The sequence below is a fragment of the Lynx rufus genome, unplaced genomic scaffold (assembly GCF_022079265.1).
Source record: "Lynx rufus isolate CCGP_SWC_20201006 ecotype Redwood Valley unplaced genomic scaffold, mLynRuf1.p SCAF_9, whole genome shotgun sequence".
Taxonomy (NCBI): Eukaryota; Metazoa; Chordata; class Mammalia; order Carnivora; family Felidae; genus Lynx; species Lynx rufus.
In genome coordinates this window covers 62,405,509-62,421,361 of record NW_025814897.1, presented here as the reverse complement: position 1 = coordinate 62,421,361, position 15,853 = coordinate 62,405,509, and the positions used below count along the sequence as shown (strand labels likewise).

At 40.5% G+C, this 15,853-nt stretch overlaps 1 pseudogene; it reads right to left on the bottom strand.

Annotated features, from left to right (window-relative positions):
* Positions 1–463: 463 nt before the first annotated feature.
* Positions 464–14,917, bottom strand: LOC124504965 (E3 ubiquitin-protein ligase TRIM22-like; annotated as a pseudogene).
* Positions 14,918–15,853: the final 936 nt, after the last annotated feature.

The following is a 15,853-nucleotide window of genomic DNA, read 5'->3' as shown; positions in this document are numbered from 1 at the left end:
AAACTTCTAGAATTTTTTTCTTCCGTTTGTAAACCCTTTTAATCTCCTGATATAAATTTCTTCCTCTTAGGATATTTGTAAAGACTAACCAGAATGATGTTAATATATATTCACGTATTTATACAAATGGTTACAGGTATATATACCCATAGGTGTACATGCGTGTATATGCATGTGTGTATATAGACAGACATATAAATATTGATCCTGCGCCAGACACTTTCATTTTCATCCAGCATGGCCAAGGTATGCATCTTTCTCTAAAGTCCTGTGAATCTTGATTCAAATTTTGTGCAGTGGCATAGTCTGCTCTATTTTATAATGCATGCTTCTCAAAGAGCAATCTGTGTCTTCACTATCCTGGGTAGTTCTATTCTTCATTTCATATTCTGACAAAGAAGAGGAAGAAGAAGAAAAAGAAGGAGAAGAAGGAGGAGGGAGAGGGAGGAAGAGAAAGAGGAGGAGGAAGAAGGAGGGGGGAGGAGATGGGGAGTGGGAAGAGAAGGGAGAGGAGAAGGAGGAGGAGAAGGAGAAGAAGAGTGCATAGGGTGGTAAATGCAGAGGTATACTCAGATGTTTCACCACAAGGACAAGGACTGAACACCAGAAGGCTGTCTTTCATAAGCACAGCTGAGCCTAGACATGACGCTCTCTACACGACACAACATGAAAACTCATATTGTCTGCGGTGGAGTTTTGGAATCTGGGAAATGAGACTTCAGTGAGCCAATTATCATTTTATTAAAGCAAAACTAAACCAGAACAAAACAAAAAATTGTTCCTCATTAATACAGCTTATATTTTTTCAGCAATAACAAATGTTTACTCTTTCATGTAAGACTCTTAGATAAGTGCTTCACATCTAATAAAATCTGGTTTCTCAAAGTGACCCTAGGAAGTAGGTACAATCTTTAACATGAATTTTTTATTTTAGGAAAATAAGACCAAGAGGTGCTAAGTAACTTGTTCAAGTTTACACAACTTGTAAGTAAAGACATGAGATTTGACCTCAGAAACTCTGAGCACCAAAAATCCACTCTTGGTAAATATTTTATTTGTGCACTTCTGCTTTAACTCCGTCATATAAAGGGGTGCCATTGTAAAGCAACACACTCTGAAGGATTCACTACCAAATGACAGATTCCTATGCACTGTCCTAAGTCCTATGTATAGGGGTAGAATTGATAAGTTTTCCTTGTTAATTCCATTAAACAGCAGAGGGAATGAGGAAAAGAGATGTCAGATGTGGTACAGCAATACTGGTCTTTCTACCGAAAGGATTACATGTGTTCCCTTTGCAAATAAGCATCCTCTCCTCATAATAAACAAAAACGAATAAGAAAAAAAAATTATTTCCTAGTGAGAACAAAATATCATGTAGAAAAAGGTTAAATCTTTCGCTGCATGGCAAAGACATGCAAAAGACTGTTGAGTTGACTTGTGTTCCCCTTAAGTTCATATGTTACAATCCTAACCCCCAATATTTCAGAGTGTGATCTTTTGGAGAGAGGGTCTTTACAGGGGTGATTAAGTCAAATGATGTAATTAGGATGGGCCCTGCTCCAATCTGATTAGTGTCCTTAGAAAAGGGGAGATTTAGACACAGAGGCATGCAACAGTGGGAAGATGATATGAATATACACAGAGAGAAGACAGCCACCTACAATGCAAGGAACAGACCCTTCCCTCACAGCCCTCAGAAAAAAGCCAACTTTGCTGACACCTTGGTGTTAGACTTCCAGTCTCCACAACTGTGAGACAAGAAATTTCTGTTGTTTAAGCCACCCACTCTGTGGTAATTTGTTACAGCAGTGCTAGCAGACTCTTCCAAAGACATTCTAAAATAAAAGATGGAGAAAAGAAGGAAGAGGTTTCAGAATGGTGCAGATGAGCTCAGGTGTAGGAGATGAGACCCAAGGACAAGGAGCACTACACAAAAGTGAGGGGGGTGCCAAGAAGGTTCAGGAGCTTGGTGGGCACAGGATGATGAAGCCTGGACAATTCCAAGGATTAAAATATGGATAAGTAGTCTGAAAAAACTGACATCTAGAAAACTCGTAGATGAGTGACCCATGGTTTGTGATATTGAAAAATGAGACAATGCCTGCTTCATAGTCTAGGAAAACCCCAATACGGGGAGGGACAGTCATGCAAAGAGGCAAGACTTTGGGATCAAAGGTGGAAGACTCCTCAAAAACCTTATAACCAGATTCATTCTGTAACCCAGTAACCCAGAAGGCAAATTGAGGGTTGTATCTGGAGTAAACATCTGGAAGATATACATTCGGGTCAAAAACAAACCCAGAACTCCCTTTTCTCTTGGGGCTTCTTGCTTTACTGTGCGCCCCCAGGATCCAGGCGATCTTCTCAGACACATCTACTTCCCTTAGGAGAAATGCTGGCAACCCAAGACATCAAAAAGAGAGAAACTACATAGATGTATATTTTGAAGAGAGAAATCTTGTATGCCTTTTACCTGTCTTTGATCTGCAGAAATGGTAATATTCAAAATAGCATTGACTGGCTTCAGCATCACGTCCACTGTGGGAAAAATGACAGGGTTGGGTGAAGGATACAGAGCAGGTGTGTCTTGTGACATTTGAGGTGGAACATCAGGAACTGACTGGGAGGAACTCATGTTGATGGGTCAGAGATGAGTAGCACACTTAAGAACTGTTGTATGCATGCATGTTTGGGGAGGAGCACATGAAGCTAAGATCATGGGACCTGATAGTAACCACAACTTCTAAAAGGGATCAGAACATGGCAGTTTGAACAACCTGTAACTCCTTCTTACCCCAGTAGCGTTGAACCTCTGTCAGCTCTGAAATGACAAAAGTTTCAATGATGTTGTTAAAAGCAAAGGGATTAAACCCTGATACCTGGCTTCTCACTAGAATGGAGGCACAAGGCCCTGTGTGGCTATCCACTGGTGAATGAAATGATGAGTCAGACAACTTGACCATTCCCCCTTGGATATGATCTCATCTTCCACACAATATATCTATCTCCGCTTGTCAGGCCTACATCCTCTCTTTTATCCTCATCTAGAAACCACATCCTTTTCCCCATTTTGCCCCAATACTACAACAATTTGACACCCACACCCTTCCTCTGACTCTCCTTACCTTTAAACACTTGCAGCATCCCTTTCAGATCTGGAATTTGGTATGTACTCTTCGGTTTCTTGGAAACAATGTTTGGCCTCTTCAAAATCCAGCTCTCACTCCTAGAGAAGACAAAATTGGTCACCCCACATGTCTGACCTCTGCAAGACCACTGCTTCTCCCACTTTTCACTCCACTGATGTACTTGAATCCTCTCCACTGAAGGTCCTAAGGAGGGGAACAGGGAGACTGATGCTGCAACCAGAAAAAATATCTGCTCACATCTACCTTTCCATTTGCCCTCTGTGTGATCTTCAGAAGGGGTCTTCACCTCAATGAAGCTCATGTTCTTCCTTCTAAAATGGCGAAACTAACCCCATACTCTCTACCTCTTAAAATAATAAAACTATATACAATAATGATGCATTTAACAGGTATTTGATGCCTCTAAAAAAAATCAAGTATTTGATACATGAAGAAGTCACTGCCACCCTAAGGGTTCCACCAGTGAGAGGCCAGAGATGTGAGTTCCCAGACAGGTGGTCAGTAAAGAAGCTCCAGAACCTGGCTACAGAGGGATTTAGGTTATGAAGTATGGAGCTCTATGTTAAGAGTCTGAAGGGTCTCCAAAGCCTGGTATCCCAGTACAGATGTCTAGAGAATAACATTTGAGGTTACATTCTCTAGGGAAACATTACACACATGTGGAAAAGGAGAAGTTATGACAACCAAATGAATAGTGGTTTGAATTTCATGTATTTGGGAAGACCTTGAAGCTTCCATGTGGATAGGCCACTTTAGACACAAAAAGGCCATATTTTCTATAAGATACTAAAGTGTGTAAGCAAGTAGAAATTAATTATTGGCACCAGGACCAAAGCCACTGTTCTCCAAGACAGGGGTTGGGTTTTTTTGTTTGTTTTGTTTTTTTTTTTTGTTTTGTTTTTTTCCAAAGCCCCAATGAAACCACTAGAAAGACCTTGTTTCTTCTATCTTCAGGAAGAAAAATAAATGAAAGGAGCTGCCTTTGAGGAAAACTTGGGGGTCTGGAAGATAGAGGATAGGATCCTCCCTGAAATAAGACAGGTACCTATGAAATATGGAAACAAGCTGAAGCAGAGACTAAGGTTTGACTAAAATTAGTGAAATCATGCTCTTACTGGCCCTAACTCTGTGACCTCCCACCACCCAAATTCCATTGAAAACTTTCACCTGTGATCAAAAATTTAAAATGATATAATTTCCCAATTCCCCAGCTCTGTGTTTTTTTTAAATTTCTTATTCATCCCAAGATAACTCTCATGGCTATAATTCTGTCTTCACATAAAAAAGGACCATACCTGGTCTCCCACACATACCTTCTCATGACATTAATCAAATCCTGGAGAAGAGAGAAAACATGAGTCAAGTACAGGATTGGTATACTTAGAAAATAAAAATGGATAGTTAAATTTTCATTTTAAGTAAAAATATACTTTAGCTTAAGCAAGACTGCTGCAATATTTAGGATATTCTTCTACTAAAAAAATGATTTATAATTTATCTGAAATTCAAATTTAATTATGCATCCTGGATTTGATCTGGCAACCCTCCAAGGAGTTATAAGCCCTCCTACCTTAAAAAGTTTTATCCACCTTAACCCCCTAACATCCTTTGCTAAGGTGTGAAAAAAGAGATGATCAGAATGTGGAGGACAGAATATATAAGACCCAGATCAACCATCCTGAGGACTCATGTGAGGATGTTAGAAAGATGCTTCCAGTGCTTGGAGATGGGATATATTTAAAAGAAGAGAAGAGGCTTGACATTTTTAAACAAATACGTACATGAGAAGACCTCATTAATTCATTATGCTTTTATTTATTCCAGAGACAGATAAAGGTGAAACACATATGTGCCAGACATCATTCCAGGCTCTGGAGAGTCAAATATGAATAATCAATAATAATAGTTCTCCAAAAGTATACTTTCTTTTGCTGAGGGTACATGCAAACAAACACTTCAAGTGAATGTTTCTCTGGCTTTCTTTCACTCATTCTATATACCTCCTCTCCGTTACCTATAGGTAATCTCATCAATATTTGAGCATGAAATAAGCCAGAGGAACCAGAACCTGAGAAAGTCTAAAATGTAATTTACTATTTCCCAAATGTTTATATTCCATTGCCCCAAATGATACCAATACATACTCAGTCATAGTCTTAGAAACTATAATATCTTACTCTGAATTTCAATATTGTATTGTCAATCCAGTCCATGGTCTCAAAATCTTTTAGCCATCTTTTTATTCCCATCATAGAACAGAATGTACCAATATATTTGGTTTCCCTCTTTCCAGCCCAACCCCTTTTATACCAATGAAGACCTGGCCTTCAGTTGACTCTACATTTCAGATAAAGTTTTACTCTCTGAATTAGGCTTTTTCTTGTTATTGTATATGACAAAAACTCGAATAAAACTGGTTTAAATTTAAAAGAAAGATGAATAAATTCAGGGGCAGGTGTAAATTTCATCATAGGTGGTTTTTAAGTGAAAATCTTGTCATCAGAATCTGTTATTCTCAAAATTCTAATTCTATTTTCTACTTGCAATATTGACTTTCTTTTTAGGCTCTGTGTGGCATCAACTTGAATCTCCTGGTTTAAATGATAATCCCTTATATACTGCCTAGTGAAAAAGAGAATTTCTCTTTCCTAGTCATAACAGTAAAATTCAAAGGCATAAAAATCTTTGACCTGAATTGGGTCAGATGCATATGTCAAAATAATTACTGCATTATTAGTAAACATAAGAATCTGATATTCTGACTTACCTAGAATTTAGAGACACATCCCTAAAGCTACTGATTTTATCAACCCTAACCAACTACATAGACTGGGAGTAAGAATGGTTCTTCAAAGAGTAATTCAAGAAGTTCTAGAAAGGAAGGAAGGAAGGAAGGAAATAAAGAAAGAAAGAAAGAAAGAAAGAAAGAAAGAAAGAGGGAGGTAATTGAATTGAGGTTGGACAAACAAAAGTCCCATACAGTCCATCCCTTCACTGATTGCCATCTCCTCATTCTTTTTACCAAATTATTTCCCCCCAAAATGGCTCAAAATAATACATCTATTAAACATAGATGACTTGCATCACATATAAATTATAAATCAAGATGAATTAAAGATCTAGACTTGAGATATAAAACTATATAACTGTTAGAAGAAAACAAAGAAAAATATTCACAATATTAGATTTGGTAATGATTTCTTGGATATAACAACAACAACAAAAAAAGCACAAGGAATAAAAGAAAAACCGCTAAGTTGAACTACACCAAAGTTAAAAATTTCTATGCAGCAAAGAACACTATGAAGAGACAATGCACAAAAAGGTAGATGATATTTGCAAATCATATATCTGATAAGGTATTAGTCACAGAATATACAACAAACTACAACAATGCAACAACAACAAAAAGCCAATTCAAAAAATGGGGAAAAATTTGAATAGATACTTCTCCAAAGAAAATATACAAATGGACAATAAACCCATGAAAAGATGCACAACATTATTGGTCTATATTAGGGAAATGAAAATCAAAACTACAAATATTGCACAGTCTAGTACTCAACAACAAGAAAATCAAATGTAAATAGAGATTTGTGTTATTTGACCAAACTTAATGAAGAGATGCCTTACAAATGGTAGATCATAGATAAGGGGAGCTTATAAAGAATCTTGTCTTCGGGGCGCCTGGGTGGCTCAGTCAGTTAAGCGTCTGACTTCAGCTCAGGTCACGATCTCGCGGTCTGTGAGTTTGAGCCCTGTGTCGGGCTCTGGGCTGATGGCTCAGAGCCTGGAGCCTGCTTCCGATTCTGTGTCTCCCTCTCTCTCTGCCCCTTCCCCGTTCATGCTCTGTCTCTCTCTGTCTCAAAAATAAATAAACGTTAAAAAGAATCTTGTCTTCAAATTTTTTGCACTGTCTTTTATGAATTGCTAACAATGGCAATTTTCTTTGCCATTCTTTGAATTATCCCTCCAAGCTTTGAAATGATAGAGAGGGGGTATGGAGGGGCCCAAGAGCCTTTCAATGTCACCATAAGGAAGAAAATGAAGAAATCCAGCAGGGAAGGAAATTTACTCTCTGTTTCCCCTAAATCTCATCATGTAAACGCTCCAACCGAAGCCTTACCTGCAGCATGTCTTCTGAGGACCCCCATATCTGATGCTCAATGTGTGAGATGAGCCCTCTCAAGTACTGCCTCTGCCAGTCCAGCTGGTCTCTGGCCACTACCGAGTTATCCAACACATTTACTTTGTCTTCCTCCAGCTTTTGCAACACCCTCTTCTCCTTGCTGTCCAGGAGGCCTTTCATTTCATTAAACTCTTTCAGAATCCTTTGTCTCTCAGTCTGCATATGATTCTTTGGGGATGGGAAGAGAAAGAGGCAGTCAGTCTGTTTGGCCAAGGGCCTACTTTGTCTGGGCCTGGGAGCCAAGACAAGAATTATCTTCCTCAGGGACTTCTCAATGAGGTAGTGAGCAACTACTGAGAAAGCCATTTCCCCATGACTTTCCTTTGGGTTTCTTCCAAAGGAATATATTAAAGTCTACTTTAGCAGGGCCCACCCTCAGACACAATATGACACCTGGATGAGGCTTGGCTTGCAGATATCTGTCCTGGATAATCATGCCACACTGTATAGTAAGCCCTTCCACCCACACCACCTAAATAGGAAACACTGGGCTTTTCTCAGTATGTTTTCTGGAAGTATTAGTGCCTCAAACTTGATGATGGATATGGAACATGAGATTCATTAGCCATTTTTACATGGCTTTCTCCTATGCCTTCACCTCCAAATATTTGGTTTTATTTGTGATATGTCTACCCTCTGGAACCCAATTCCAACAGGGAAGGAATGAAATGAGGACTAATCAAATATCTTCTGAACTCATTAATTGTGAGGTAACCAAGAGAAAGGGGCCTCCTTGTGACTGGACTAAGATGCTGCCTTGTTTCCTGCCTCAGAACTCCCTCAGGAAATATTTTCCTGCCTTCCAGGAATCTCTCTCCTCTCTGATGTCAACTTCAAGCTCTTCTACTTTCTGCTGCTCCTTCCTCAGCTTCTTCAGAGTTGCCTGGAGTTTCTCCTATGAGAAAAAGAATCACCAGAGTCAAGTTATGAGCTTTCTTAGCACCTGGATAGAAGGAAGAAATAAGACTCATCACAGAAGAGACTAGGTTACGGAAATGAAACTGATGATTAGAATCTACTATGTAGACAAAAATCTGAAGAGGTTAATGTATTCTTTATCCCTGTGTGCTGCAAGTTATCACCCCTTGATCAAGAGTAACCTGATTCTCTCTTTTCCTAGAGGAAGAAGTGATCCTGCAGCAAGGAAATTCCTTTCCTCTCACTGACAGCATTCTCCACATCCAACCAGCCATGTTCCCCAAAAACCCTTCTGCTCAAAGCGGCTATCAGATTTTATCTTGGGAAGCATTTCTCCATTCATCCAACTTCTCTTTGCTAAGGGTCTCTAATCTAGACTCATTCCTGATCAGATGAAAGAATGCACAGAAATATCCTTTAGGTCTCAGAAGCTGAGAAAAGGGTATGGAAAAGAGATTTCAGAGCTCAGTTTTATGATGGCAAGGGGAGGAACATAGGCTTAAAAAGTGCCCCATCTTCTTTCACCCTTGAGCCTACCTGACATTCCTTGACCACCTTCTCTGTGAGGAATATATGATGACCGTGATACTCCTGAGACACTGCAGTGTGCTGGCAACCAGCCTTCCCATGCTCCTTACAGAAGACACAGAGTGTTTTTCCATGATTCTCACAGAACTTTTTCTTCTGTGGGCTCCTATTTTCCCTGACTCTCTCCACATTGCCGGCCAGAGGGTGGTTAGGTCAGAGATTCTGAAGCTGATATTTGCACTGGCACACAGGACAGTTGCTCTCCCCTCCTTGGTGAGTCCCTGTTCTTTGCAGTGATGCAATCTCAGCAGAAGGTGTGGCCACAGTCCAGGCTCAGGGGCTCTGTCAGAAGCTCCAGGCAGATGGGGTAGGTCAACTCCCTCTTAAAGTTTACCTGTGCTAGAAAATCCATTGCAGTGCTCCCCTGGCTTCTTCCTTTCCTGACACCTGAGGCTCTTCTTGCTCACAGACTCCTGTAGGGCTGGAATGTTGAAGGGGACATGATAAGAAAGGCAGAAATAGAAAGGATACTGATTATGTAGAGATTTGGAATTGGGCAAACCATTAATATTCAATATAGAGAAGAAAACGGACAAGAGAAGTAGGTCAGTAGCAGAATGAAAAGCACTCTTTGTAATAATTTTAAACACGTCACTCTCAGTTTATGTAGCATGATAAATTTCACCCCATCAGGGCAAGCTTGCTAGTTTGTCTTCTTCTACTGGTAGATGGACAAACTGAAGCCCTTCCTACCAAGAACCTTGTGCAACCCATAAGTTTTTCCGGTCTTTACTTGCCCATCCCAAAACACATCCTTCCTGTTAAATACACTAAACCCACTGTGGCCCCTGGGCTTTTGCACTGCTCTTCTCCTGAGTGGAGTGATCCCACTCTTGATATTTACATGACCTTTTTCAAAAAACAATTTTATCAAGTAATATTTCTATCAAATGCATTAATTTCAAGAGTACAATGCAATGATTCTAGTAAACTTATGGAACTGGATAACTAACACCACAGTCCAATTCTAGAACATTTCTATCACATGAAAACAAACCTCATGCCATTAGTAGTCACCCCATTCTGAACTTGAGCCTTAGGAAATCACCAATCTTGTGTTTTTATATTTTATAATCTTGTGTATTTATATTATAATGTATAATAAGAATGGAATTATAATATATGATCTTTTGAGGCTGACTTCTTCACTTAGCATACTGGTTTTGAGCTTCATCCACCCTGCCTTTCTCTCCAGTTCCTCAATGTCAAAAGCACAGAAGTCACTGCTACCTCAGAAACTTTGCACTTGTTTGTCTCTCTACATAGAATCACTCTCCTCCGACATCAGCATGACTCTTAGTTTTCATTCAGTCTCCTTTTATGCCTTCTCATCAGGACCTGCTTTGTTAACTTCTCTATAGCAAAACTGCTGATACTATCGTTTGCTGTACATTTGCTATATTTCTTTTATTTTTACTACATAATACAAAACATCTTTCTTTAAATATCTGCCTCTTCCTCCTAAAAAGTAACCCATAGATTTTGTTCACTGACGGATCCTGAGTACCTAGAACAGTACATCATACACAGGAACACAATATGTGATAAATATATAAAGTTAGAATCTCCTCATCTCTCCATAGATGATTAGATCTTTCTCATCAACTTTTCAGCTTTTTTTCCTTTTTTTAATGTTTATTTATTTATGTTTATTTATTTTTGAGACAGAGAGAGATAGAGTGCAAGTGGGGGAGGGGCAGAGAGAGAGGGAGACACAGAATCTGAAACAGGCTCCAGGCTCTGAGCTGTCAGCACAGAGCCCGATGCGGGGCTCAAACCCACAAACGTGAGATCATGACCTGAGCCGAAGTCGGAGCTTAACCAACTGAGCCACCCAGGCGCCCCAAATGTTTATTTATTTTTGAAAGAGAGAGAGAAGGAGAGAGAGGAAGAAAGTGCACTAGCAAGTGGGGGAGGGGCAGAGAGAGGAGGACAGAATTTGAAGCAGCCTCCATGCTGACAGCGGACAGCCTGCTGCGGGGCTCAAACTGATGAACTGTGAGATTATGACTTGAGCCAGTCAGACACTCAACCGACTGAGCCACCCAGGTACCCCTTAAGCTTTTCTTCCTATCTATTAGTAGTTCTCTAATAACTGAGAAGAATTTATCTCCTAACACACCTGTCCCACATAGAGCCTTCCCCATGCCCTCAAATTCGTTCCCCAGAGACACCTACAGAAACAGCAAGGATCACAATAGGGAGGTAATTTTGTCACTAATGGTTTTATAACCAATTACCATTTACAAGTCACTCTGACCTATTTATTCCTTATATAAGAATCCCTGAGAAATAAGAGTGTACATAGAATCTTTCTTCACATGTGTACATAGAATCACATGGCTTACAGATCATTCTATTTACAGACGTCATTCTATTATAAAAAGTAGAGTTGAGTGGACATACAATCCTCAGGATCCTCTTTCAGAATTCTCTCCATTACTGCACAGATGTTAACAAAGACAAACAGAGGGAAAGGCTGTATGAACTAGACAGCTACACAGTGCTCTGGGGGTATAGGAATAGAGACCTCAAGACCAGATGGGTGGTCTGGGGAGTCTTGTATTTGTAGATGGAATTTCACCTTGACCTGGACATACAACAAGGAGGTCGATGGGCACAGAAAGGAATATGTTTTTAGGGAGGAAAGAACAGGTTCATATACTCATAGGGTCACAACCTATACCTGAGAAGATAGAGACTCAGGAAACATAAATTCCAGTGAGGCAACCGCTGGTTGCTGTTGGTCATGGGAGAAAAGAATCAATATATAATGAAGGCCATAGATAGAAAGATAAAGTCTGTCCTGTTTCAAACACATTGAGTGCTATTATGGTTTGCATTATATTCCCCCAAAAGATGTCAAAGTCCTAACCCCCAGTATGTGTAGATGTAACTTTACTTGGAAATAGTGTCTTTGCAGATGATCAAGTTAATGTGAAGTCATTATGACGGGCCTTAATTCAACATGACTGCATCTTCATAAAATGGGGAAATTTGGGGACACAGATGGACATGCACACATAGAGAAGGCCACATAAAGACAAGAGCTGAGATGAGGGTGGTGCATCTACAGAGAACACCAAAGATTGCCAGAAAGCTATCAAAGGCAAGCAGAGACATGGAACAGATCCTCTGTCACCACCCATGGAAGGAACCAACCCTGCCAACAAGTTGATCTTGTACTTTTAGCCTCCAGCACTGTGAGAAAATGAATTTCACCTAAGCCAACCATTTGTGGTGCATCTTTTTATGGCAGCCCCAGAAAACCAATATAAGTGCTTATGTTTCCTTATTCATGTGTTTTTTTAATGTTTATTTATTTATTTTGCATGCACTCAAGAGAGAGAGAACTGGAAAGGAACAGAGAGAAAGGGAGACAGAGAATCCAAAGCAGGCTCCAGACTCTGAATTATCAGCACAAAGCCTGACACGGGGCTCAAACCAACGAACCGTGAGATCATGACCTGAGCCAAAATCAGGCGCTTAACCAACTGAGCACTCAGGCGTCCCTATTTCATGTATTCTTTATTCTGCCATTGAAGAAGTGTTACACCATTGAAAGTCTCTCCACCTTAAACAGACAGACAGATACAGAGCCCAAATGTATACTCCCCTTGGAGATGGTACAAATGTGGAGTTTTTACAGTAGGGTAAGGGCCAACTAGATCCTAAGTTTCCTTATCTCCCTACATCCTGATTGTATGGAGGCTTTCTGTGTCTGCACAGATGAGAAAAATGAAAAGTGTCTCCACAATAAGGGGAGAAAGTCCTATGAGGAATATAGATATACTTGATCCTGCCCCTGTTCCTGAGTAGAAGAGCCTCCTTCTTCTACCACCCCTTAGAGTCCAGGGTTTAATCTGTCCCACATTAATGACACTGCCCCCAAGAGCTCAAGCTCTGAGGTCAACCTGTTTCAAAGTAGTCATTTTGTCACAGAAGTCCATGTCCATAAGGCTATGGCAGGCTCATCACTGTCTGTCACCATCGGTTCATCAGAAGGTCCTGTAAGCATTCTCTTCAAATCATGTCCCCTCCAACTGAGTCTTTTACCTGGATTCCAGAAGTAGCTTCTGCACCAGTCTCCCTGATACTGTCATCCATCTCATGCAGTCTGCTCTCATCACTGTTCACATCCCAGCAGGAATGATTTTTTTTTAAAGCATCCATCAATCTTGCCATTCCTCTGCTCAAATACATGCCATTCAGCTGGAGTCAGTCTTTATCATGGTCAAGTTAGGTTGACGTAACACATCCCTTCCTATGCCTCATCTTCTCAGCCCAGCTCCTACTCCTCCCCAGCCTACACTGGCTGCCTTATATGTGCCTTGCTCACTCTCAGCAAAAATCCATCCTCAATCCATCACTTCCTTGAAAACTCAGCTCAAAATCACCTCTCCACACTGAGACCTAGCCCGAAATCTGTTCTAAATTGCAAATCCTTTTATCAAGGCACAGCGTAGATACCTAGCCCTGTGGTGGGACTTCTACTAGTGCTCTTGTTTCTTTGTTTTCATATTTTCTCATACCGTGTTACTCTTTTACTGTTTACTTTCTCTCCATTCACCCAGAATATATTTTTTTGGAGATGCTTAATATCTACTGAATGTCCAGTAGATGTTAATACATTTTTTTCATCACAGCTATATGCTTTTGCCTTTGTGAATTTAATCAAAAATATTTTTAAAAATTTTTAAACCATTTTCTCCCATCTATTGGACCCTGTGCTAGCCCTCTGCGTAAGCAATTAATATACACCAATTACGAACCTGGTCTAGATGTAAGACATAGAACAATGACTTCTGAAAAGTGATAGGAAAGGAAAGTGCACATCAAAATATTAAATAACATAGAGATCAAGGTACAAGGTGTTCAGAGGTGAGATTAAGATGGAGTTCTTTCTGAAAAATTACCAACTCCTTTCCTTACTCTGAGCAGGGACAAAGGAGTTAGGAGTTGAGCTAAAAAGCAATGGAAAAGTGTGTCTAACAGTACAGAGTTCTGTCATTTTTTTTTTAATTAAAAAAATTTTTTTTGAGAGACAGAGAGCAAGCAGGGGAGGGGCAAAGAGAGAGGGAGACACAGAATCCAAAGCAGAATCCAGGCTCTGAGCAATCAGCACAGAGCCTGATGCAGATCTTGAACCCACAAACCGTGAGATCATGACCTGAGCTGAAGTCAGATGCTTAACTGACTGAGCCACCCAGGTGCCCTAATGGAGGACAAGTTCTAAAGCAGGAGAGGACTCCAGAGAGTCCTGAGGTGAGGGTAAGCTGTCCTCACTCAGAAGAGAACAAATTCCCTGTGGCTGGAGCCCCAGAGACAAGTGACCACACAGGAGCTGTAGAGATGAGCAGCAGATTGCTCATCCAGTCTGTCTCATCAGCCTGGCCAAAACTCTGGTGATTTATCAGGAATGCTGCAGACAATTTCCCAGAAGTTACAAGGACAAGAAGTATAAAATGATAGGTTTCAAGGGGTCTTATCCCTGGCACAGCCCCTAAGATCCCTTTCCCTCCCACAAGTCTAGATGAGTGTCGTCATCTCTGCCAACTGTCTCCAGGAACTTGGGCTATTATGAATAGGGAAAACAAGGCTCCATCTCACAGGTTTCTCTGGAGGAAAAGAGGAAGGGATTTTCTGTTTCTGAAAAAAAAAAGTTATTCTGGCTCACCTTGGCAAAAAAAGTCAAAACTACAGAATAGAAAGAAGATGAGAGTAATTCAGCCTGGAGAAGTAATGATCCTTCCAAGAAAAAAACAAGGTTCTTTGCATTCTCAAGCCTCCCTTCTTTAGTGGTCATGCCTCCCCCACACTCAATGCACCTCTCTTCTGCAGAAAACCTACAAGCTGGCTCTTTGGTGAATTCAGAGCAGCTTCAGAACCACAAATTGAACTCATCCAAACACACTCAATCGATTCCTCCCAAACTTACTGCCCTTTGCCTTCACAGACTGCCCCACACACCTTCAGGCTGAAGTGGAGAAGTCTTGACTCAGCAGAGATCAGATGCAGGTATGGTCAATAATTCACTCACCAAGTCAAAGCACTGGTCTTAGTGCGGGGGTTTCCCTCCAGGTGAGAAATGAAAGTCAAAATCTTAGAAGGGGAAATGAAACAAAGGAAGCAAAACAGAAACTTGTAAGATAGTAACAGTGGGAGGGCACCGTGTGGGATACCAGGGAAGGGTATGCCCTAGGACTTGCACCACTAAGCACCCAATCACAACATTCTTATTCCTCCTCCAGCTTATTCCAGCAAGAATGTCTGAGTAAGAAAAAAAAATGTGAATTACAGTGATATAGCCTGAATATTCAGCATTTCAATTCAATCCTATAATTATTTGTTGAGCTTATCCTATATTCAGGCCCTAAGCAAGTCACAAAGGATAAAATAATGATCCAGAAAGTCTTGGCACCTGAGCTTTTGTAATGCAGAGGGTGATGGGAAAGATAATCAGTTATAAAGCTCTGTAAATATGAGCAGACCTAGTAAGCATTAGTAGCCATTATTGTAAATGGCAAAAATAAAATTTAAAAGTTTCTTCAGTGTGAGCCTATGGAAAAAATCTTTCCAAAATATCATTGAAACCAGTTTCTGTTTCTTATCCAGGCAGGCCAAAAACAGAAGGCTTCCAGAAATTAATCATGGTAGAACTGAGTCAGTGCCTTGTTACCTAATGAGTAGGAAGCAGGTGAGAACATGGAGTTTAATACATGGTGCTATTCAAGTATAATCTTCGATGTGAGGGTGATCTGCCTGTGACATCTCTCACGCCATTGATTGCCAGAATTGATTCGGCTGATCTGGCTGGCTAGGCAGGTGTCCCCTTCCTCCCTCACCGCTCCATGTGTGTCCCTCCAGAAGCTACAGCTGCGAGCTCAGTGGAAGAGGATGACCTGCCCCTATAATAGAGGAGGGCCATTCTTTGGTTAAGGGGACACAAGTATCTGCACTCTCCTGCTAGGACCTCCAAGCAAGCTCTCAAGTATAATCTTTTTTT